The 23212-nt window shown below is 52.2% G+C and overlaps 1 pseudogene; it reads left to right on the top strand.

Moving 5' to 3' along the window:
* The first annotated feature begins 13982 nt into the window (after positions 1-13982).
* LOC117011458 lies at positions 13983-22732 on the top strand (annotated as a pseudogene).
* The last annotated feature ends 480 nt before the right edge of the window (positions 22733-23212 follow it).

Raw genomic sequence — 23212 nt, 5'->3', positions numbered from 1 at the left:
ACTATAAGCTGCCCCCCCGCAGAGTCGGTAAAATTCGCAACTTTGTAGATCGTATAAGGTGCACTGGACTATAGGGCGCACTTTTTTTGCAGCGAGACTCCACCCCCACCTCCATCCACATGGTTGCTGGCCGAGGCCCCACCTCAACCCGTCAGCCATTGGCCCCCGGGCCCACCTGTGCACGGTAGGGGTGGTGCCGCGGGCCCCCAGGCCTGCCTGTACCCGGCGGGGCTGGGGCATGTCCGCCGCCCCTCCGTGCCGCCACTCCGGGACCAGGCTATGGCCGCCGCCCCTCCGTGCTGCCTCCACTGGGCCAGAGTGTGCCTGTGGAGGAGCCGTCCCGCCTCCACGGGGCCGCGGCGTGCCTCTGGAGGGGCCGTCCCGCCTGCACAGGGCTGAGGCGTGCCTCTGGAGGGGTCGTCCCACCTCCACGGGGATGGGTTATGCCTGTGGAGGGGTCGTCCCGCCTCCACGGGGATGGGGCATGTCTGTGGAGGGGCCGTCCTGCCTGCACGGGGCCAGGGCATGCCTCTGGAGAAGCCTTCCCACCTGCAGGGGGCCGGGGTGTGCCTCTGGAGGTGTCGTCCCACCTGCACGGGGCCGGGGTGTGCCTCTGGAGGGGTCGTCCTGCCTCCACGGGGCCAGGGCGTGCCCACCGCCGCCCTGCCCCGCCTCCACCTGGGAGCCGTGGCCCTGCCGGGTCCCCCCGCGGCTCGCAGCTCTCACTTCCAGTTAGGCAAATTTCTGAACTTTGTGCATCAGATAAGGTGCATCGGACTATAAGGCACACTTCTGGGTTTGGGGGAAAATTTTAGTCAAAAGGGTGGGCCTTATAGTCATGAAATTACTGTATTCTTCCTTGCTACCCACAAATAGAGTAAACAGTAGCTTACTCTTTAGAATAAACTGAACCCTTACCTTTGTAACTGTTTGTGTGCAAGGATCAGTCTTACACATCCACTGAGCTAACCAAGTTACTTGTGTAAAACTCATTCTAATTGTTACAGCCTTCAGTATTTATATTTCATTGCTTTTATTAGGGCAAACTCAAATCTGTCGTACAAGCATTCTTTAAAAAGCTACAGCAATTGAATTCCTTCAGTAAATTCATGTTGTTGCTATATCAATATAGTTGTTTACTTGCATGTTTAACTCCTGTATGACAAATTTTCAGTAACTTTTTTTTCTTGGAATGATAGAATCAAAATGAATTAAGATTCTGTTAAGGTCAAGTACTGTTAAGTATTTTTTTTGTTAAGGTTAAGTATTAGACTAAGCAAAATTAAATTTAAGTGCTATTATTTTAAGTTCTGTTAAGTGCTATTAAGATCAATTCAGTAATGTTAACTTTGAGTTCTCTTAGGTGTACTATTATATCTAAGTAAGGTTAAGTTTCAGGGAAATTAGTTTTAAGTTCTGTTAAAACATGCTTGTTTAAAATAAAAGATGTAATTCTTATGATATAGAGATGAGTAATGTGAAGTTTGCATGGAGCTAACTTCTGTTAAAATCTGTTCATTTAAACTACAAGATAGAGTTATTTTATTGTAAACATAAGACAGAACTGATTAGTTAAGCTATTTAGTACTTTCTTTTTTAGATTTTTGCTTTAATGTCATGTATGGATAAATGTCTAAGAAAATATTACCTCTATTTTTTAAGACAGTTACTACTGAAATATTAGTAGTCCTGATTATTTCGTTAATCTCATGATGTGAATTTGTAACAGACATTATCCATAAGATATTATTACATTACTTATTATTATTATTATTACATTATTACAGTAATTTCACGAATAGAAGCCGCACGGACTATAAGCCGCATCTCTGGGTGTTGGTAAAAATTTTGTTCTTTGTCCATAAATAAGCCACACCCGAGTGTAAGCCGCTCTGTCGTTCGCAGTGAGGACCCGCGTGCAACAAAGTTACCAATTAGTAACAGAACTGCGGCATGGCGGGGTTTACTGGCTCGGCTCAGGCTGTGCAGGCTCGGCCTGCTCGGGGCTGTTGACGGGGTCAGGTGGTCCAGCTTGGTGGGGCCACTTGGCGGGGCTGCTCGGGGCCGGCCGCCACCTCTGGGCTCGCTCGCCCTGGCCCAGCGCTGCCCCGTGGTGGCAGGCAGGGACGGAGCCCCCCCGGCTCCTGCCGCGGCAGGCGGGGACAGGAGCCCCCCGCTTACCCCACGAGCCGCGGGGATGGCAGCAGGGAGCCCCCGCCTCCTCCCCAAGCCGTGGGGATGGCGGCACGGGGCCACCGCCTCCTCCCCGAGCCACGGGGATGGTGGCACGGGGCCTCCACCTTCCCTCCGGGCCGCGGGGATGGCAGCACGGGGCCCCCCTGTCTCTCCCCCGGGTTGCCGCAGAGGAGGGAAGGAGAGAGCTCTCCCGCCTCTCTCCCCGCCCCCCGTGCGGCCTGCAGGGAGCCAGGCTCCACCCGCCGTGCAACAGAGTAACAATTTGTAACAATCGCAAAATGCCGGCTTTTACTGGCAGGTGCTCGACTCTGCACCCTGGCTGGCACTTCTGGGATCGTAAATGTCAGAAAATTATTCACATATTAGCCGCTCCTGAGTATAAGCCGCATTTCCGGTGTGGGAGCAAAATTTTAGTCAAAATGGTGCAGGTTGTATTCGTGAAATTACTGTACATTATTATTTGCTATTTGTCTATGGTACCATTGACTTTAATGGAAGATAAATTACAAAGCCAGCTGCTTTACAGACTTTAATATATGCTTGTTTATCTATCTAAAAACTTCCTAACTACTATTACCAAGAAGATTTTAGAATATGTTAGGGAGAATCTTCCAGTTAAGGCCTGGACCTTGGCCACATCCCAGCCTTTCCTGGTCAGGAGGGATGCCAATAACCTGGGTTTCTTCTGCATCAAAATGATACTTAAGTCATTTTGAGTTGCTGAATTTGGACCTATAATAGCTGGAACCCTTTTTGGATTGAACTTGGAAAATCTTACCCAGGAATGATTCTCCAAGCCCTCACTCTAAAAGGAAGCTTGCCAGTTACTGCAAACTCTGGGTGATGGTACAGTATTTAGGGAACTGATAATGCATTGTTTTAAATTACTGTTCTATCTTTCATGTATTACAAATTATGTGTTTATTTTTGCTTGGTGTGAATTTATTGTTTTGCCATGTGGGGTTTTTTTTTGCTTTTTATGTTTCCTTCATTTTCAATAACAAGAGACACATTGTTGTTAAAAAACAAAAGAAGAGGGAATATGGTCCCTCAAAAATGTTTAAAAAATGCAATATTAATACGAAGAATTTTAAAATCAAATCAAATTTAATCCCTGGCAGAGTGACACTGCTTTGAAGATTTACGTGTGCAGAGGCACTTTCTAAAAGTTTTTATGTAAAGATCCCTAACTGAGTGTACAGTGCTGAAGTCTAACTGATTTACTAACCTAGAGAGATGTCGCTTCTCCCACAGGGGACCACTGCAGGTCACCCCTTGAAGGGATTGCGGGGTCGCGGTGGCTCCTGGAGTCCCCTCAGTGTGACAGCTGGGGGACCCAAGATACTGCGGTGACAATTTGGGGTCTGGGTGCTCATCCTGGAATCTCCAGGGTGGGTCCCAAAGTCCCCTCATATCACTGCAAAGTCACCCCCCCATGTTGCACCTCAGTTTCCCCCTTACTCTGCAGGGACCACCTGGACCCGATGTTCTGATATTGGATTTATTTTGGGGGCTTTTGGGGTTGGGGCTACTGGAATGGGTTGGTGGGCCAGTGGGGTGGGCCAGGGTGTGGCCAGACTGGTGGTCTGCACCACCCCCATCTGGGCTGGGGGCTGGCCAGGTTGGGGGTCTGCAGGGCCAAGGGCTGTCCACACCAGTGTGCAGCTGGGATCAATCCAGACCAGCGTCCATCCAGAGTGGGATCCATGGGTCTGGTGGCCATCTGGACCAGTGTCCAACCTCTCCTGCCCCTGTCCATCCCAGGCTCCCCAGCCAGGGCTACTCCTCACTGCAGAGTGGACAAGACTTACGGTCAATCCCAAGATGGCCCCAAACCCCCTCCCACTGGGAAATGCTTCACCATGACCAAGATGAAGGTGCTGGTGGCACTGTGGTGGCACAGGTGGCGGCACTGATGCCATCCAAGTTCATGCCCCCATCCACGTCCAAGTCCCCTCATGTCACTCTCAAGTCTGTGTCCCGCCATGTCCACATCCATGTTCCCCATGTCCTTACTCATATCCATGTCCCCACCCAGGACTGTGTGCTTAGATGACCCTACACATCCCCATTCATGTCCTCCCATATCTCCATTCATGTCCTGCCATGTCCCCATCCATGTCCATCCACATGCCCCAACCCAAGGGAGTGCTGTCCAAATGTCCCAATCCACACCTTAGTTCAATGTCTTTATTCTTACTGCAATTTCAGGGCTTTCAAAGGGATGAACAGAAACCTTGACATTTCAAGGCCAAAACAAAAAGATTTACATGTTCCTGCTGGCAGAGCATCCATGTGCTTGGCTGGGAAGAACCTTTTGTGGAGGGATTTCCAACCCAGTGTCTCCAGAATTGTGGGGTTTGACCCAATCTGTCCCCATTTGTCTGTGGAAGAGAGAATTAAAAAGGACTTATGTTGGAGAAGACCTCCAAGGCTATCCAGTGTTGCTTGATGCTCACAGAAGATGAAAAAAGTGAGATTTTTCTGGGGTCAGAAGAACCAAATCTGCTTCCCACAATGGATTTCTGATGTTGGCCTGAGGATGTGACCAGGTGCCCATAGGGAGCCAGGAGGATGTGGAGCCCCCCAGCCAGCTGTGTTCCCAACACGGATCAGCGACATCAGAGATCACCAGGGCTCTGCCCACCAGGGGTCACTGGGGATCATCCAGCACACATCCTTCCACGGGGGATGGAGCTGGAGCAGCGCACAAAGCTCTCCCCACACTTGAGGCACTCGCAGGGCTTCCTTTAGTGGTGCCTCCATTGGTTTTGGATCAAGGTAGAGCTCTGTGAGAGCCTCTTCCCATACTTAGGACACTCGGAGGGCCTCTTCTCAATGTGGATGTGCCAGTGGGTGATGAGGGTGGAGTTTTGCTTGAGGCCCTTCCTGTAGCTGGGGCAGCCATGTGAATGCTAAAGAGCAGGAGGAGATGGGAGCTGCTCTGAAACCTCTTCCTGCATTTATCACTCTCATAGGGCCTCTCCCCAGTGTGGGTCCTCTGGTGGACAATCAGGTCAGACCTCCACCTGAAGCACCTGTTAGACTGCCCACACTCGTAGGGCCATTCCCCCATGTGGATTGTCCTCTGTTGGATCAGGTGGGATCTCCACCTGAAGGTCTTTCCACATTTCGAGCACTTGTGTGGCTTCTCCCCATCATGAAGCTGCTCATGGACCAAGGGAAGGGGAAGGAGATGCCCCAGCACATCCCCTGCACGACAGCATTGGCAACGGAGTTGTCCTGCAACCGGGGGCCGTGCTGGGCTGGAAGATGGAGGAGGAGAGAGGGGAAATGGGCAGTGATTTCCACCTCCCCTGCCTGGGGCTCCTAGGCCATCTTCCTCTCCTTCACAGCCTCCTCCTCCTCCATGGGGCCAAGATTTGGGAATGGGAAATCCTGGTTTGGGGGGAAAAACAAGGGCTGAGAGGGCTGCCCGAGGGCAGCTGGAGAAGCCAGTGCCCCTTTCAGCCTCAGGGAGGCCAGAGCCCGCTCATCACCAACCTCACACGCCCCTCCAGGCTGCCGGGGGTCCCCCAGCTCTGGGATCGCCCCTGGGTGCTCTCCCTGCTCCAGGGCGCCCGCATTTCCCTCTGGCTCTCCCCGGGATGCCCAGACCTGATATCACTCCCTCCCCTCCAGCACTGGGTGATCACCACCTGGAACCTGCCAAGATCCCTCCAGGGCATTTCTGGGGTCTTGCAAGATCCGAACATCCTCTGCCCCCACAAAAAAACTCATTCACCCCGATGGATTTGGGGCAAGCTCCCTCTCCTCACTCACCTGCGGGTTTTGGGGGAGGGGGACAATGCCGCCGCAGCCAGGGGAGCTGTGGTTGAGCGGGTGGGAGGGGGAAGAGCATCCTTCTGCGGCGCCTCCCCTTCCTCTACTCCTTTTCTTTCTTTTACGTTTCATTCTTGTTATAAGTGCATGACATATTATTGGCTTTGCGCAACTATTGAGATACATGCTGTATGTATAATATTAAAATAGCTTTTCTGTATGAATGTAAGGTTTTTCTTCTAATAGCGAAAGTTAGACAGAAGTTTTTTAGAGATAGTATGCTGAAACTACCTGCCTAGTTGAGATAACAGCCCGTGAACGTGTGTGCCCTGCAGCTGACATGACAATTATCAACACTCACCAGCTGCAAAAGGCCAGAACTACCAACCAAATTAAAAAATGATAAGAAAAAGATTAAAACCACAAGCCACGAAAAACACATGCTCTAAAAAAGCGGACCTAAAGAGTAGCCATGCTAAACAGTTCCCAGAACTTTTAATTAAACATGAGAAACTATAAATATTCAACAAATTAATGTATTGTGAAACATATTTAAAGTGGCGTTCTGGAAGCAATGGTGTACTCTTGGCGGCTTGCAGTTTTAACCCTTTGCTTTATGTATATCTCCTATTGTCTTTTTATTAAACCTTTTTAAGTTTTACCAAAACAGTAAACCGTGTTTTTCACATTCTCCTCTGCCCCTCCTCTCCCTCCTGCTGTTTCTCTTCCTTCTCTTCCCAATCCTCCTCTTCCTCCCGCTCCTCAGCTCGTAGCCCGGCAGGTGCCAACACCCGAAGGCAGCCGCGCTCTGCCCTAGGGGGTTCCGAAGAGGTTGTGCTCCACGTGGCACTGGGAGTGATAATGGGAGCACTGGAAATGACAGTGAGAGTACCAGGAGCGATCCTGAGAGTCCCGGGAAGGAATCGGGAGCGCTTTCCCTCCCAGTACTGCTCTTACTGGGAGCACTGGGAAGAAACAGAGCCGGGATGGGGCTACAGCCGCCGGTGGGCGGGGCCAGACCCAAGGGCGTGGTTATGCAAATACAGGAGAGTTCGCGCGCTGCCATTGGTGGGTGGGAGCAGCGCGGGGTTACCTCGGTCACGTGAGGGCTGGGGGGCTGGAATGATGGCGGCGGCATCCGGTGAGAGGGGACAGATCGGGAATGGGAATGGGGACAGGGAATGGGGAATGGGGACCGGGAATGGGGGCAGGGACCGGGAATGGGGGCAGGGACCGGGAATGGGGGCAGGGACCGGGAATGGGGACAGAGACTGGGAAGGGGACTGGCAATGGTGACAAGTACTGGGCATTCGTGACCGGGAATTGGGAAAGACACCGGGACTTCCGGATTGGGACCAATACGAGAATGGGACTGGGAATACGGGACAGGTACTGGGAATATGGGAAGAGGACAGGGAATTCGGAAGCAGCAAGCAGAGAGAGAATATGGGATGGGGATTAGTGTCCCAGAAGTGTTCAAGTGAAACCACGCGGGGCTGTGAGCTCTGCAGCCGGGCCTGCCCTGGGCCCAAAGGCTGGAGCTGCAGCCTTGCTCCTGTGGCAGGATCAGGAGCCTGGTGCAGGCCCGTGGCCCCAGCATGAAGGAGGGCTCTGAGGCCCAGGGCTGCTGGCAGCATGGGCTGCTGTGGCCAGCTGGGGGCCTCTGAGCAATGCCCAAAGCCTTGTGCTCGGTGCAGCTGGCCAAGGGCAGCAGCAGGGCTGAAGGGTTCGTGTGGCACAGGCAGCCTGAGCTGTGGAGCCCTCAGGCCCCGATGGGAGAGGTGGTTCTCAGGAATGGGACACGGAATGGGGATAGGAAATGAGAATATGGGAACCAGACAGAGCATATAGAAATAGCAATTGGAGAGAGAATATGGAATGGGGATTAAGAAGATCCTACTGAGATTGGAAAGGGGAATACAGGAACAGGATGGGGAATGGGAATATGGGAAGAGCACAGGAAATATTGAAAAGGATATATGGGAGTGGGACTGGGAATACAAGAATGGGAACAGGACAGGGAATATGGGACTGGGAATATGGCAATGGCAACTAGACAGAGAATATGGGACAGGGAATGAGACCAGGAATGGGATCCAAACTGGGATGGGAGCAGGACGGGAGTGGGGTGACACAGGAGTGGGCTGGGGGCAAGGGGAGTGACAGCAGTGAAAGGGATACTGCACAGGGGACAGTGCGAGCTGGGACAGGGAGACATGGGGACAGTTGCAGTGTCAGCTGCACATTTGCTGATGGGGCACTCAGTGCCCTCCTCCAGATGAACAATGCTGATATTGAAATCCACACTGGCTGGCTCAGATCCCTCTGCCACCCTGTAGGTGCCCTATGATGCCACTCAAGGTGATCTGTTCCATCACCTTGCTGGGCACCCAGGTCAGGCTGACAGGCCTGGAGTTCCCCAGATCCTCCTTCCAGCCCTTCTTGGGGATGGGCTCACATTGGCATCTCCAGTCCACTGGGACCTCCCTGGTGAGTCAGGACTGATGATAAATGATGGAGAGCAGCTTGGGGAGCTCATCCAGCAGCTCCCTCATCTTCCTGGGATGGATCCCATCTGGTGCCAGAGACACCTGTGAGCATCTGAGTGGCCCAGCAGATCCCAAGCTGCTTCCTCCTGGCGTAGAGGGGTCTGTTCTTTTCCCCTGCCCCCATCTACCAGCTCAGGAGAACTCTTTTCCTGACGAGAACCTTTCTTATTGTTAAAAACTGAGGCAAAGGTGGGGTGAAGTTGCTCAGCCTTTTCCTCATCTTTAGTTCCTATATTCACCACTGCATCCAATAAAGAGCAGAGAGTCACCTTATCCCACGGTTTTCCATTTACAGTAATTGCATGATTATAAGCCGCACCTGATTATAAGCCGAATGTTACAATACAGCGTGTGAGAAAAGGTATCTATTGTATCACCATCTGTTGAGGGTAGGGACGATGATCCGTATCTCCATAGGAGATGTTCTGCTGATGGACCATCCATTGAAACCAGGCAGGGCATTGTTCTTTATCTTTTCACAACTCATCCTCCCTCCAGAGAGTCATTTTCATTGGAAGTTGCTCCTGCCAAGAGGAAGAGCCCAACATTTCTTACTAAAATAAAAACAGAGGTTTTGGGACACTAAGGTAGCCCTTTTCTCCACTGGACTCCAGAGGAAAACTGGATTTCTCCACCTCACCACTGGACCGCCGGAGGGAAACTGCACCTTCTACAGAACCGCTGCTTCAACTGAATCACATTTGTAATTACAAAAGGACTACAGCCACCATTTAATCGAACTGCTGCCAACACCCTGCCAGATGGGGTGTCAGGTTGTACTCTGACTTTGTCAGGTTTCTTTGTAGTACTGTATTTCTTTTTTAACTTCCCTAGTAAAGAACTGTTATTCCTAATTCCCATATCTTTGCCTGAGAGCCCCTTGATTTCAAATTTATAGTAATTTGGAGGGAGGGGGTTTACATTCTCCATTTCAAAGAGAAGCTCCTGCCTTTCTCAGCAGACACCTGTCCTCTAAACTAAAACAGCAACTTTTTGTTCTTTGTCCATATATAAGCTGCATCTGATTATAAGCCACACTTCTGGGTTCGGACCAAAATTTTAGTCAAAATGATGCGGCTTATAATCGTTAAATTACTGTAGTTATTTATTGAAACATTTTCTATTATTTTCCACAAAAGTGGCCTAGTTAATCTTAATTGAGCTTTCATGCCTCTAACATTCTTTCTGCGTGACCTAACAACATCCTTAAACTCTTCCTGGATTGTCTGATTTTCTGTCTAATGGTGATGAACCCTCTTTTTTTCCCCTCAGTTTCCACAATAGCTCCATGGGCAGCCAGGCCAGTAATTTTCCACACTGGCTCACTTTTAGGCACACTGGGACAGGCTGCTCCTGTGCCTTCAACATTTCTTTCTTAAAGTGTGTCCATCCTTCCTGGACCTCTTTGTTTTTAAGGGCTTTTTCCCTTGAAAAAAAATCAGTACCTGATTTGTTAGTCTCCAAATCTGCATCCTGAATAAGCCAAAGTCTTCTCTCAATGATTCCAGTCTAGAAGTTGTGTTCATGCGCATCATTCTTTCACAGAATATTTACAACTCCATAATTCAAGGTCACTCTACCCCAGGCCACCTCTGACCACCACATCTGCCACCAGCCCTTCTCTGTTTATGAACAGCAGGAGAGAGAGCTTTCCTTGGCAGCTCCTCCCAAAGCCATGCCTGCTGAGTACAGGAAAGTTTCTGTTTATATTTTGGATTTTGCAAACTTATTAATTGATTGCCCTGGACTAAACACAGATATGGTTACCATTTCCCCAAAATCATTAACATATTTCCTCTCCCCTTCACCCATGTGTTCTTCTGTCCTGGAGTCTCTCTGGTCATGGTGGTCGTGGACCTCAATGTTCCAGTCAGCCTGGCTGAGCTGACAGGACACTGAGGCTGGTGAGCTTCCAGTTCCCCTTCTAACTAAACAGGCACTGTGTAGTTTCCAGAGGCCAGTGGTTTTGGAAAACAAGCATTGTGTCAGCTCACCTGGGGTGGGCAATTTGTCATCTGGCAACGTGAGGTCACAGAGTGAGCTGTGACATGACAGTGGGATACGACATCACAGAATGGGCTGTGACATCACAGAGTGAGCTGTGGCATGACAGAGTGGGTTATGAGAGGTCATTGAGCAGCTACGACATCACAGGCTGTCTCTGTGACATCACAGATCAGGCTTTGACATTAGGGTGTCTCTGTGACATCACTGGGGGGCTGTGTGAGGTCACTGGGTTGGTCACTCTGCCCCAGGCCCCCTCACAGTTTCCCCAGACAAGTCCATTGCTGTTCATGCCCAGCAGGGTCCTCTGTCCCCTGGTATCCCCCTACCCCACCTGGAGCCACAGCCCCCCCAAGGATGTTCCACAAATCAACCCCAGAGCCTGACACGGGGACAAGGGGCCAGGGCTGTGTGCCCAGCACATCAAGGATGTGGATTATCCAGGTCACTGGGGCCTGGTTTGGGTTCCCCAGGGCAGGAAAGATGTCTGGCAGCTGGAGCAGGGCGAGGGAAGGGCCTCCAAGGTGGGGCTGGAGCCCTTGGGCTGTGAGGAGAGGCTGAGGGAGCTGGGCTTGTCCAGCCTGGAGCAGGGAAGGTTGAGGGGCTCCTGATCCCAACCTGGCAGTGCCAGCCAGGAGGGGATGGAGAACACAGAGCCAGGCTCTTCACTGGGGGCCTGGGGGGAGACAAAACACAATGGGTGGGAGGTGAATGAGGGGAGATCAGACAGGACATGTGAAAAACCTTTGTTCCCATGGGCTCAGACAGGTTCCGAAATGCTGCCCCATCCCTGTCCTTTGGGATTTTCTGATTCTGACCAAATCAAACCTTGAACTGCTTGGTCTGACCCAGTGTCTAACAGGTGGGGCTGCAGATTTGCTGAAGCGCCTTCCAACCTCAGCTCCCCGATTATCCCAGGATGATGCTGCTCCCAATTTTGGAATGGGCCAGAGCAGAAGTTTATGGGACAGGAACCCTCTGGGGCTGTAGGGGACCTGACGTTTGCAAGGTGCACGAGCACATCTCATTAGCTGGGGCATTTTACTGCTTCAGGAAATGTCAAACTTTTCCCACCAGGAAAGAGCAGCAATTTCCTGGATGTGTACTGATGGCAGGAGAAGAAATACTGCTCTCCCCCTGTACCTGTGTTACCACTATATTGTCTATTATTTCATGTCCCTCTTCATTCGGGTCTTTCCACCTCTCCTGTTTGAATGGCCATGTCTAAGGACATCTCTTCACTAGACCACCTACATCTATGGTCTTCCCATTGCTCCCAGATTTCCTCCTCCTGTTGTTCTCTGGTCAATCAACATCATTCAACATCTTAATTGTGTTTACATCTATCACGGAATCACCCTTTCTGATGTCATTGTCTAAAACTGTTTCTGTATGGAAATGCCTTGTGCATGGTGGACACATCAGATACATCTTTGACATTGCCCAGAGCTGAGGGAAGAATTTTGATGCTCATTACATTTTATCATTGCTACTTTTTTAATGTTGGCCATGAAGAGAAACCTTCCTGTGCCTCTGAGTGTCAGCAGTTCCTGACCTCCAAAGGACACAAACCTGATGAGCTGTGGTGCCCACTGCAGGGGTGGCATTTGCACCTCCCTCCATCCCCACAGCAGAGCTCCCTTGTCCCAGAAAGTCCCTGGCAATGCAGGGATGAAGGAAACAGTCCAGGCTCTGGGGATCAGGGGCAGGGCACGGCCAGGGATTTGGGTGGTTGTGAGCCCAGGGCAGGACCCAGACCTTGGTGAACCTGATCCAATTGTCCTGGGCCCAGGGCTCCAGCCTGTGCAGATCCCTCTGCAGAGCTCCCTGCCCTGCAGCAGAGCCACACTCCCAGCCAGCCTGGGCTCACCTGGACACTGACTGAGGATGCCCTCCATGTCCTCATCCAGACCAGAAATAAAGAGATTGAACTGCCCTGGCCCCAGTCCTGAGCCCTGGGGACACCCCTGGATGTGGCTCCATTGCCCAGCACTCCTTGGGCTGCACTTCTGTTTTTTATGGAGCTGTGCCTGCCTTTGGGTTTGTTGGCTGATAATAAATGAGCATCCCTCTGTGTCACAGGCAGCTCCTTCTCCAAGGAAAGCAGGTGGGAGTTGGTTCCAAGGAGCTGAAAGCTGCAGGCACAGCCTGGAGTGGAGGAAGCTCAGATTTGCACAAGGCTGCTCTGAGTCCCAGGGGCTGGATGAGGGAATTGTTGGGGTGGGGGTAGGAACAGAGTGTGATTGATTGTCAGCCATAAAGGGTCTTGATTTTCATATCTGTTCAGACTGCATGAGGAGGTGCTGGGGATCAATATCAACTGGAGATTGCTTATATCAGTGTATAAACAGGAAAACAAAACTAAATAGGGCAAAAAATCCCCTGCATTAAAAAAATGATACAGTATATTTTCTTTGAATACACTTCTGACATCTGTAAAATTAACCACAGAAGAATTAAAGACTTAAAATGAAATTATTCCCAGGGGCTTGCCTTTGTTTGTGTGTTTTGAAGTATTTATGAACCTTTGTCACTTAATTTCTGAACTGAAGAGGTCAAACTGAACAAGTCCCTGGAGAACTAAAATTCATGAAGGAACCTCCAAGTGGTTGAGGATCCATCCTCAGCAGAGCAGGAATGAACAGATTCCAGGGGTTTCCAGGCTGCTCAGAAGCTGTGAGCTTACCTGCAGGCACAGGGGCTCCATGGGCACATCTGAGGGGTCTCTGGGCTCCTGAAGATCTCTTTGGTCACACTCAGTCACACGGGCTCCATGGTGACATCCCAGGGGTCCTTAATCTTCCTAAGGGCCATGAGGTGACATTCACAGGGCTCCACATTGACAATAGAGGTGTCTCTATGCTGCCAAGGAGCCAATTTGTCACAGGCAGTGGCAGGAGTCCAGCAGGGACATCCCTGTGCTCCTAAAGAACAGTGAGGTCACAGACACTCACAGGGACTCCAGGGTGACATCCCAGGAGTCCCCAGGCTGCCACAGAGCCGGGATGTCACAGACACTCACAGGGGTTCCTGTCATGGGCAGAGTGGAAGCTCCAGACAATATTAGAGAAGCTCCTGTTGGGTCATGAGGTGCAGAAAGCACCCCCAACACCCCAGTTACAGCCCCAAGCTCCCCCAAACCAGGACACCCAGGCTTTCTAACCTCCTTGTGCAGTGTCGCATGGCCTCCAGCACCTGGCAGAAGAGCTCTCACACCTCCTGTTCCGCCAGGGGCCTCTGCTCCACCAGCAAACCCGAGAGGTCCTGGCACCGCTCCGGACACTCCAGCATCAACAAGAAACTGTTTGGCAGCTCAATCCAACCCTCTCCAGGAGCGGAATGACACCAGCACATCCAGAGGACACCTTGGCCAGCAGCACAATCTCTAGGGGCAAGATCTCAGCGGGACTTGGGCCGTGCCAGGACTCCGGGACTCTCACCTGGCCCGGGATGCTCTTCGTTCTGCCGGACCCCGCCACTCACCCAGGAACTGTCCCAGAGCCGCCGCGCCCCAGCAGCGAACCCAGCTGGTACCGCATCTGCAAGGCCTCCTGCGCCTTCCCTGAGGGCGGCACGCGGCTGCCAGCGCTCGGCCCGGGGCCAGACCCGGCCCCCGACCGCCCCCCGACCGTCCCGGGCCAGGCATCCCCTCCCACCCTCGGCCACGGCGGCTCGGGGCCGGCGGCCGCGCTGCTGAGCGGCGGAGCTCGGGCTGGGGAAGCCGCAGCGGAGGGACCGGGAGCAGCCGCACCGTGTGTGTCCTCCGCGGGCCCCGGGAGGAACTGGGGCCGGGGCCGGGGCCAGGGCAGGGGCCGGGCTCGGGACAGGCGGAGCCAAAGGGCAGCGATGCCGCCCCAGCCCCAGGCACTGATGCCCGCCCAGCAGCGCCACCGCCAGCACAGCCAGAGCTGGGCGGAGACGAGACCGCGGCGGGACGGGGGGGGACAGGGATGGGGTAGCTCTGCTCGGGGGCGGGCCAGGCACATGGCCCGGCATGGAACAGGGAGAGGGAGACTGGGGGAGGAGAGGGGACACCGGGAACGGGCGAGCGTGAGGGGGTGCTGGACAGCGGGAGAGGGTGTGGGACGGCGGGAGAGGGAGAGGAGAAGCAAGAGGGAGTCGACAAAGTCGCTTCTTTCGCTGCTGCTGTTCCTGCCGCTGCTGCTGTTGCTTCTGCTGCAACTGAAGCTCCAGGGCCATTTGTCCACGTGTCTGTGTGTCCATTCCCTGCTCACCCCCACGCCGAGCCCCGCTCTCTCCGCTGGCAGCCCCTGAGCCTGTTCAAACACTGGAACTCGAGCAGAGACCCAGAGTCTTGACTCCTGCACAGTGGCAGGAGTCCTTGGCTGCTGCTGTGCATTGTCTCTGCTGAAGCTCAAAAAATATCCAAGCACATTCCCTTAATGCAGAATTTGTACCTGACCCAAGCACTGCACTTGTGTCTCCAGCATTGCTTTCCAAGAAAAAAAGGGAAAGGCAGACTCTGTGTAGGTCATGGTATTTTTCAGTGTCTAAAACTTGCCGAGTCATGGATCTTAGAGGTGAGATCCATTTGGAATTAATGGGATGGAAAATGTGATATATGCCATTTTGTAATTTATGTTTTGTATGATATAAAATGAGTTTGTAAAATAAAAATAAAGAAACAGAGAAAACTTAGCTGCAGCCGGGAGAAAGGTTGCTTCATCACCCGAAACCAGGGAACAGATGCCTTGATTAACATATCTACAGACCTAGCTCGGTGGACTAACAATTGGCCAGGAAGGAATCAGCGATAAAGAACATATCAAGTGCCACCTTCCAGAAGGAGCCGGGAAACCCCCAGGAGAACAGCATATCCATACCATTTCCCAAAAATCTACTCATCTCCCCCTGAGAAAAATCACATTCCAAGACCCTGGTTCCTGTAAGCAGAAACCAACCCACCCAAAGGCACTTACATCTCAATATACAGCAGACACAAATCTCATCAGGATTCTTCAAAGAGCAGGAAGGACCTTTGTCCAGTGCAAACACCAAAGAAACAAAGAACTACCCCGCTCCAGGCTACGAAAAACCATATAAAAATAGAGCCAACCAAGATGGCAGTGTGAACACAGGGGAGACCCAGTGCCATAGAGGCTGGGTTCGCATTGTGTGTCCACCCAACTCTGATCCCAGGCTCAGTGTTGTCCTTTACGGCTGTGGCTTCCCAGGACCGTGTTTTGGGTCACAAAAATAAAACTGCTGTTTTTACATTTAATTCGGCTTGATTCATTTATTACCTATAATAAGAAGTAGTGCAAGATGGAAAAGAGGAACATAAAAATAAATAGAGTAAAACATCTTGGATTGTTTCTTTCCATTTTCATTTCATTTCTTAAAAGCTGTTTCAGTTTTCCCAGAATCTTCTCTGCAGTCCTGTTTGCTCTTTCTGAGAAACTTTTCTGGAGAACGAGGTGCAGCTTCTTGCACAAGATGTGCCGCCAACTGCAGCATGACTCTTGCAGCAAAGCAGGACAAAGGTTTTGAGAACCTGACAACTTGTTCTTTCTTTTCCTTGTCGGCTGGAGAATTGTGCTGTGGGTAAAGGTTTTCACTGCTACTGTTCTAACCTAGGAAAACAAGAGGTGGTACCAGGAACTGTTAGGGAATGCAACCCTGACTGAATGCAGGGAAAGAATGTCCAGACCGTGCAGCCAGAAGTGGGGAGTTGTGTGATAATCATTCCAACACTGCCATGGACATCTTGAAAGTGATCTAGAACATGAAAATGGTCTGACAGAGGGAGTTTGTTTCTCTGTTCAGTTTAGGTGATTCTACATCTCTTGCACTGGTGTAAATCAAGAGTGCAATGGGTTCATGAAAAACACCAGGAAAAGTTGGACCTCTCAGTAGACGACTGAAAGAATCTGAAAAGGAGAAATGCAGGAAATGAACTTTGTCTGTAAGAAGGGCAATTTTTTCCTAATAATTTCCAGTTAATTTCCTCTGCTTTTGTCCTTTTTAGCAAGGCTATTTGCATGCCAGATTCCCCATAAAATGAGAATTCTGAACTTGTGGAACTGCCTGAAGGATGCCCTGTTCCTCTGCAGGGTCACTCAGACTGAAACAGGAGCCTGAGCCCTCTCTGGGGAAGCCTCCTCGGAGCTGGAATTTGTGCCGTGCAGGGAGAGGAGGAGCAGGGGGAGAAGGCTGGGCGCTGTGTGGCCGGAGCAGGAGGTTTGGGTGGCAGGACATTCCACCTGCACCGCTGCCCCACAATGGGTGACCATGCCCGGGGCTCTGGGCCTGGCCCTGCGTGTGCTGAGCTCCCGACACTGCGGGAGCTCCCCGGGCTGGGCTCAGGATCCTGCTGGGGCTGGGCAGCAGGCTGGGCTCCCCCTGGGATCAGCAGCCACTGGAAATACCTCCGGACATCTCCACCTTCTGCTGCTGCTGAGAAGGAACAATGAAGTGAGTGGAGGAGTTCTATTTTCTCTTTGTCCTGGTGGATTTTTTCATTTTATTTGACACTCCAGAGGTAATTTCTGTGATGGCCTCTGTCAGTTGATTCTGTTTCAGCAGCACCAGCAACAGGGCTGTGATTGTGCACTGCAAATGTGGCCTGTGTGGCTTTAATTCTCCTTGACTTTGTGCTCGGGGACTTGTGAACATTTCAAGATCTGCAACAAATAGCCGGACTTCTCCGTCATGAAAGCACTGTGGGTAGAACTGATAACAAAGGCAATTGCAGTTTTACAGATAAAATTCAAGTGGCAAGTAGAAGAGGGGCAAGAGCAGCCATGATCTACAATTCCCAAGGCAAAGGCAACAAAAGCCTCCTGCTGTCACCTCAGGGTGAGTAAAACAGTGCTGAAGGCAGTGCTGGAACCCGACCCTTTCATTCTCTGAAGGCTGGGTCAGGGCAGCACAGGGAGGGCCCTGAGGAATCAGGGCTGTGTGTGGGTGATTGTCGCTCCACGCCATAATTCACCTGGAAAAAGCCCTTGGAAGCGAGGCAGGAGCAGTGGGAAGGGGCCGGCGCTGCTGCTGCTCCTGCCCGGGAGCCCCGGCTGGGCCGGGCCGGCGCCCACTGCGCTGCGGCTCCTGCTGCTGCCAGAGCCGGGCGGGACTCGGGGACAGGGAATGGACACGGGGGGACAGCAAAGGCCTTGGGGCTGCAGGGATGTTCGTGCTCAGGGCAGCGCCAGCACAGAGCTTCAGCCTGCAATTAACCCCGAGGGAAACGCTGGGGAAAGGCTCCATTTCAGCCTTTCTTTACTCATTGCTGTGAAGGGACCAAAATAAAAGGGGAACAAGCAGGGCCCGATCCCTTCTCCTTTGGGAGGAACTGTGAGGGGCTCTGAGGAGCCATGAGGGGCTGTGAGGGGCTGTGGGAGGCCAGGCAGCTCATGGAACCAAGGGTCCATTGTGACCCTGTGGAATGAAGGAGAGTGATGTTGGCAGTACAGAAATTCATGGAACCAAAACCCATTGTGACATTGCGAGCCCTCAGGGAACCACGGAGACCATTAGGACACTTCAGGACCCATTGGACCCAAAGGGTCACTGTGACACTGCAGGGCCTCATGGAATCAAGGGGATCATAGTGACACTTTGGGACTGCATGGGACCATGGGGACATTCTGACTGTGGAAACAAGGATACCATTGTCACACATTGTGACACCAAAGGGCCGTTATGGAACGGCAGGATGCTGTGGAACCCATGAGACAGTTGCGATACTGCGGGGCCTCATGGAATTCTGGAGACCATTCTGAGAATTTGAGGCCTCGTTGAATCAAGAGGCTTGGCAGGGCCTCACAGAAACAAGGAGACCATTCTGGCACTCTGAGTCTGCATTAAACCAAGGGGCCATTGAGACACCACAGGGCCCAATAAAACCAGGGCAACAATTGTGACACTGCAAGGTCTAATGGACACAAGGGGTCGTTATGACACTCTGGGTCCCCATGGAACTAAGGGGCCAGTGTGACACAGCCAGGTCTTGTGGAACCAAGGGGCCATGGTGTTTCTGAGGAGCCCAATAGAACCAAGGGGCCATTGTGACACCACAGGACCTTATGGAATCACAGAGACCATTGTGACACTCTGAGACCTCATGGAACCAAGGGGCCATTGTGTCATTGTGCAGTCCCATGGAATTAAGGAAAGCATTTTGACACTGCAAGGCCTCATGGAAGCAAGGGGCCATTGGCTCACTGTGGAGCCAAGGAGACCATTGTGATATTATTGGGCCTCATGGAAACAAGGATCTGTTGTGATACTGTGGGGCCTCATGGAACCAAGAGGTAATTGTGATGCTGCAGGGCCCCAAGGATCCAAGAACATGGAACAGACCTGGTTGCCTTGGCCTCCTGGGGCCAGAACTGCTCCAGCTGACCTTGGCATGTTGAGGGTTCGCTTCTCATCTGCCTCCTAAAACTTTGGTGTTCCATGTTTTCCTTCCTGTGGGAAAGAACTGTTCTTTCCTCCAGGGGCTTAATGGCCAAAATTAGGATTCCTCCTCCAAATTTGATTATATCCAAGGATTGTTCCCATATGAAATCTACCAGGACAGACAGCTGGCCTTGGGGTCTTGGGGGCAGCCTTGTATCTGCCTTTAAAACAGTGAGGGACTGTGCTTTTCTTCCCATCGAAAAAAACACCTTTCAGGTCCAGGGGTCCATGGTCAAAATTGGGAATCCGCCTCCAAAATTCTGTTTATCTAAGGATAGCTCCCAGACAAAAGCTGCCAAGAATATCTAGGTTTCCGTGGGTTCCTGTGGGCCAACTCTCATCTCCCTTTGAAACACTGGAGCTCTGTACTTTACTTCCCATGGAGAAGAATTGTCATTCCACTCCAGGGACCCATGGCTAAAATGGAATTCCAACTCCACAAATATCCAAGGGATGCTTTCAGATAAAAGATCCAAAGAGCAGACAGGTCTGGCTTGCCTTTGTCTCTGCTCTGGTGAGTGCCTCTGATCTGCCTTCAAAACCCTGGGGTTCTGCAGATCCTTCCTACAGAAAAGAACTGTCATTCTTGTCTAGGCGCCCTTGACCTCAAGCACATGAGCAGTGCAGAGGGACAAAGGAGCTCTGTGCTCAGTGGTGGGGAGAGTGAGAACAGCAGAGAAGAATCCTGGGAGGAATTGAAGGGTGGATTCAGGGATGTTGGATTCTTTTGACATGGCAGAGAACAGCCAGAAAAAGAAAATTAATTCCAAGTGCAGCTGGGGAGGCACATACTGGGAAGAAAGATAAAAGAATTTATGACCTAGGGCAGTGCTGTGGTGCAACACATCCCCCAGAAGCAGTGTGGAGCAGCCCAAGGCTTTGTGTGCCCAGGCAGAGGCAGGCAGGACGCAGAGCTGTCAGCAAAGGAAGGGGCCAGCCAGGTGGGGCAGCCGGGGGATGACGACAGCCTGCAGGGACAGAGGCGCAGGGCATGGACACCGTAGGACAGCCTGGGCTGCACAGGGCACAGGGATGGGCAGCAGCTGAAAGGCCCTGCCAGAGCCAACTCCTGCAGCACTTTGGCCATGGCTGCTGGCCCTGGGCCTGAGGCCAGCAGGAAAGGACAAGTGAGCCTTGCTGTGCTGGGGCCTCATTGCCTCCTTGTCCCTGCTCAGCAGCCTGGCAGGGGCCGCCCCATGGTGCTGCCCTTGGCATTGCACATCCCCAGAGCCCAGTTCCCGGGAAGAGCCCTGAGCAATGAGGGAGGGACAGGATCTGCCTTGCCAGGGGCTGGGGCTCAGGCCTTGGCCTTTTGCATTCCTGAAATGCATATGGGTTTGCTCAGCATCAGAGACACCTTTTCCCTTTTTTCCTTCCCCTAGGCATCACTGTCTCCAGTGTTCTGCTCTAACTGGAACCTGGGGACACTTTTTCAGTTGTGTCCCTCAGTGGGAACCATTAAAACTTCAAGAAACTTTGGAGTTTGGATGTGACTTTGACTTTTGAGAAGTTTTTTTTGAAAACACTCTCAGGGACTGAGTCAGATGTAAACATCGCCAAAGCCCTGAGAGTGTCATTAAATTCCTTGTGCTGTGCCCCTACTGCTGAGCTGAGCTGGGCTGGGCTCCTGGCAACCAAGAAGAGCTTCAAAAAGACATTTCTGCTGAGGAGCAGCTCCTTTCCCAGAACAGCAGGGCTGAGGGCACTGTCTGCAGGTACCTGGGAGGAATGAAGCAGAGAGACGGTTAAAGTAGCTGGAAGGACAACCCTGAACTCCTTCATGGAGAAATCTTCACAGCTTCTGGAACACTCAGCCTCTGGCTGCAGGGATCTGCTAAACTGACCCATGGAAGGACTGACATTACAGTAAGGATGGCTCTGCTGCCGTTTCTGTTTTGGGGCAGGATGTGCTGCAGAGCGGGGCTGCCCTGGGCACCGTCAGAGGGACAGGACAGGACGGCTCCTGCTGCCAGGGATGGCTGCAGGGGCTGAAGCTGGGGCTGCAGCCAGGACTGCCCAGGGCTGTCCTGCAGAGCAGCTCCTGCAGCTCTGAGGGCTCTTGGCCAGCCCAGGGCATGTGCCACCTGCCAGGGACACCTCTCAGCCTGCCTGGGAGTTTCCCACGGATGGTGGAGGGGAGCTGTGGCTGCAAGGATCAACCAGGGCAGGTCCTGCTGTGTAGACAGGGTGCTTGTGGGCCAGGGCTGCTCAGAGCTCCATCTCATGCCCAGGAGTGGGGTGAGACTCTGAGAAAGGCTGAGCCAGTTTGTTCTGCTGTGGGTCTCTCTGCTCTCAGCTGTTTCAGGCTGATTTTCAGGGGAACACAGTGTCTGCCCTCAATCTCAGAAAGGGCAGCTGAGAACAGACGGAGTGACAGAGCAGCTCCCCTCACCCTTCACTGAGTTACAGCCAATAATCTTGCCTTGCACAGTTCTCTCTAATCTCCCTGGGCACAGGAGGAATCCCCCTCAAACTGCCTCTGGCCATCACCATCCATTAGCCCTGGGACAGGAGATGCTGCCAAGTTCCTCTGCCTCAGGAGCAGTTTGGACTGGTGAAGTCCAACCCCAGGACTGGCCCCTGTCCTCATTACCATGACCCCACTGCTGCAGAGCAAATTTGACCCCTTGGTGTCCATGGGCAGAGCGTCTGTTCATCACAGCAACAGGGCAAAATCCCAGCAGAGCTCCAGGCACATGGCTGAAGGAAGGGCTTTTAGAAAGGGAAAGCTATGTGGCACAGAGCAGCAGGGACAGGGCTGGGCAAAAGGGATTGGACATTACTCAGCAAAGTTGCCCCTGACTTGTCACAATCTCCTCCTTCAACAGGACTCAATGGCCAGAGTGAAGAAATGTCCAACAGTAGCTCCTTCAGCCACTTGCTCCAGCTGGCACTGGAGACACACGGCAGCTGCAGCTCCTGCACTTCTGCCTCTTCCTGGACATCTCCCTGGCTGCCCTCCTGGGCAACGGCCTCATCATCAGCACCGTAGCCTGCAGCCACCACCTGCACACCCCCATGTTCTTCTTCCTGTTCGACCTGGCCCTCACTGACCTGGGCTCCATCTGTACCACTGTCCCCAAAGCCATGCACAATTCCCTCTGGGACACCAGGAACATCTCCTACTCAGGATGTGTCATCCAGCTCTTTTTCTTTATGTTCTTCATCTCAGCAGAGTTTTCCCTCCTGACCATCATGTGCTACGACCGCTACGTGTCCATCTGCAAACCCCTGCACTACGGGACCCTCCTGGGCAGCAGAGCTTGTGCCCACATGGCAGCAGCTGCCTGGACCAGTGGCTTTCTCTATTCATTGCTGCACACAGCCAATACATTTTCCCTGCCCCTGTGTCATGTCAATGCCCTGGGCCAGTTCTTCTGTGAAATCCCACACATCCTCAAGCTCTCCTGCTCAAAATCATACCTTAGGGAAACAGGGCTTCTTGCTGTTAGTGTCTGTTTAGGTTTTGGTTGTTTTGTGTTCATGATTTTCTCCTATGTGCAGATCTGGCCATGCTGAGGATCCCTTCAGAGCAGGAACGGTGCAAAGCCTTTTCCACCTTCCTCCCTCACCTGGCTGTAATCTTCCTGTTTATCAGCACTGGCACATTTGGGAACATGAGGCTCCCTTTCAAGTCCTCCCCATCCCTGGATCTGTCAGTGTCAGTTCTATACTCAATGGTGCCTCCAGCCCTGAAGCCCCTCATCTACAGCCGGAGGAACCAGGAGTTCAAGGCTGCACTGTGGACACTGATGAGTGAACAGTTCAAGAAACATTAAGGTGCGGGTCAAATTCTGCAAATGACTTGTAATATAAATAATCTTTTTTTTGTTGGTTTGGTTATGGGTATTTTTTCCTTTGTTCTAGCTATAGAGTATTGGCTAAAATAAAAGGCCATTCTATGTGCCATTTCTCATCTTGATTCTCTCCATCTTCATTCTGGCCACAGACTGCGTCAATGATGGGCTGTTTTCGTGGTGCCAATGAACAAACCAACGGATCTCTCTCCTAGCAAAGTTTCTCCGTAGATGCTCCTTTAGTTCTCTTCTCTGGAGCTGCAGCAGCAGTGTCTGTGTGCAGAGCTGGGGGCAGATCAGTGCTGGCACAGCAGCTGTGCCCAGCAGCAGCAGCACTTGGTGTTGCCTGTGCTGCTCCTGTGCCACTGCCCCGCTGCCCTCCTGCCCCTCGTGTTGCTGCAGGGCCTGAGTGCTCTTGGGGCCGGGCACAGCCCTGGGGGTGGCAGTGCCGGGGCTGCAGCA

The sequence above is a fragment of the Catharus ustulatus genome, unplaced genomic scaffold (assembly GCF_009819885.2).
Source record: "Catharus ustulatus isolate bCatUst1 unplaced genomic scaffold, bCatUst1.pri.v2 scaffold_54_arrow_ctg1, whole genome shotgun sequence".
NCBI classification, from domain to species: domain Eukaryota; kingdom Metazoa; phylum Chordata; class Aves; order Passeriformes; family Turdidae; genus Catharus; species Catharus ustulatus.
The sequence above is the reverse complement of the archived record's forward strand: the minus strand, read 5'-3'. Positions and strand labels throughout refer to the sequence as shown.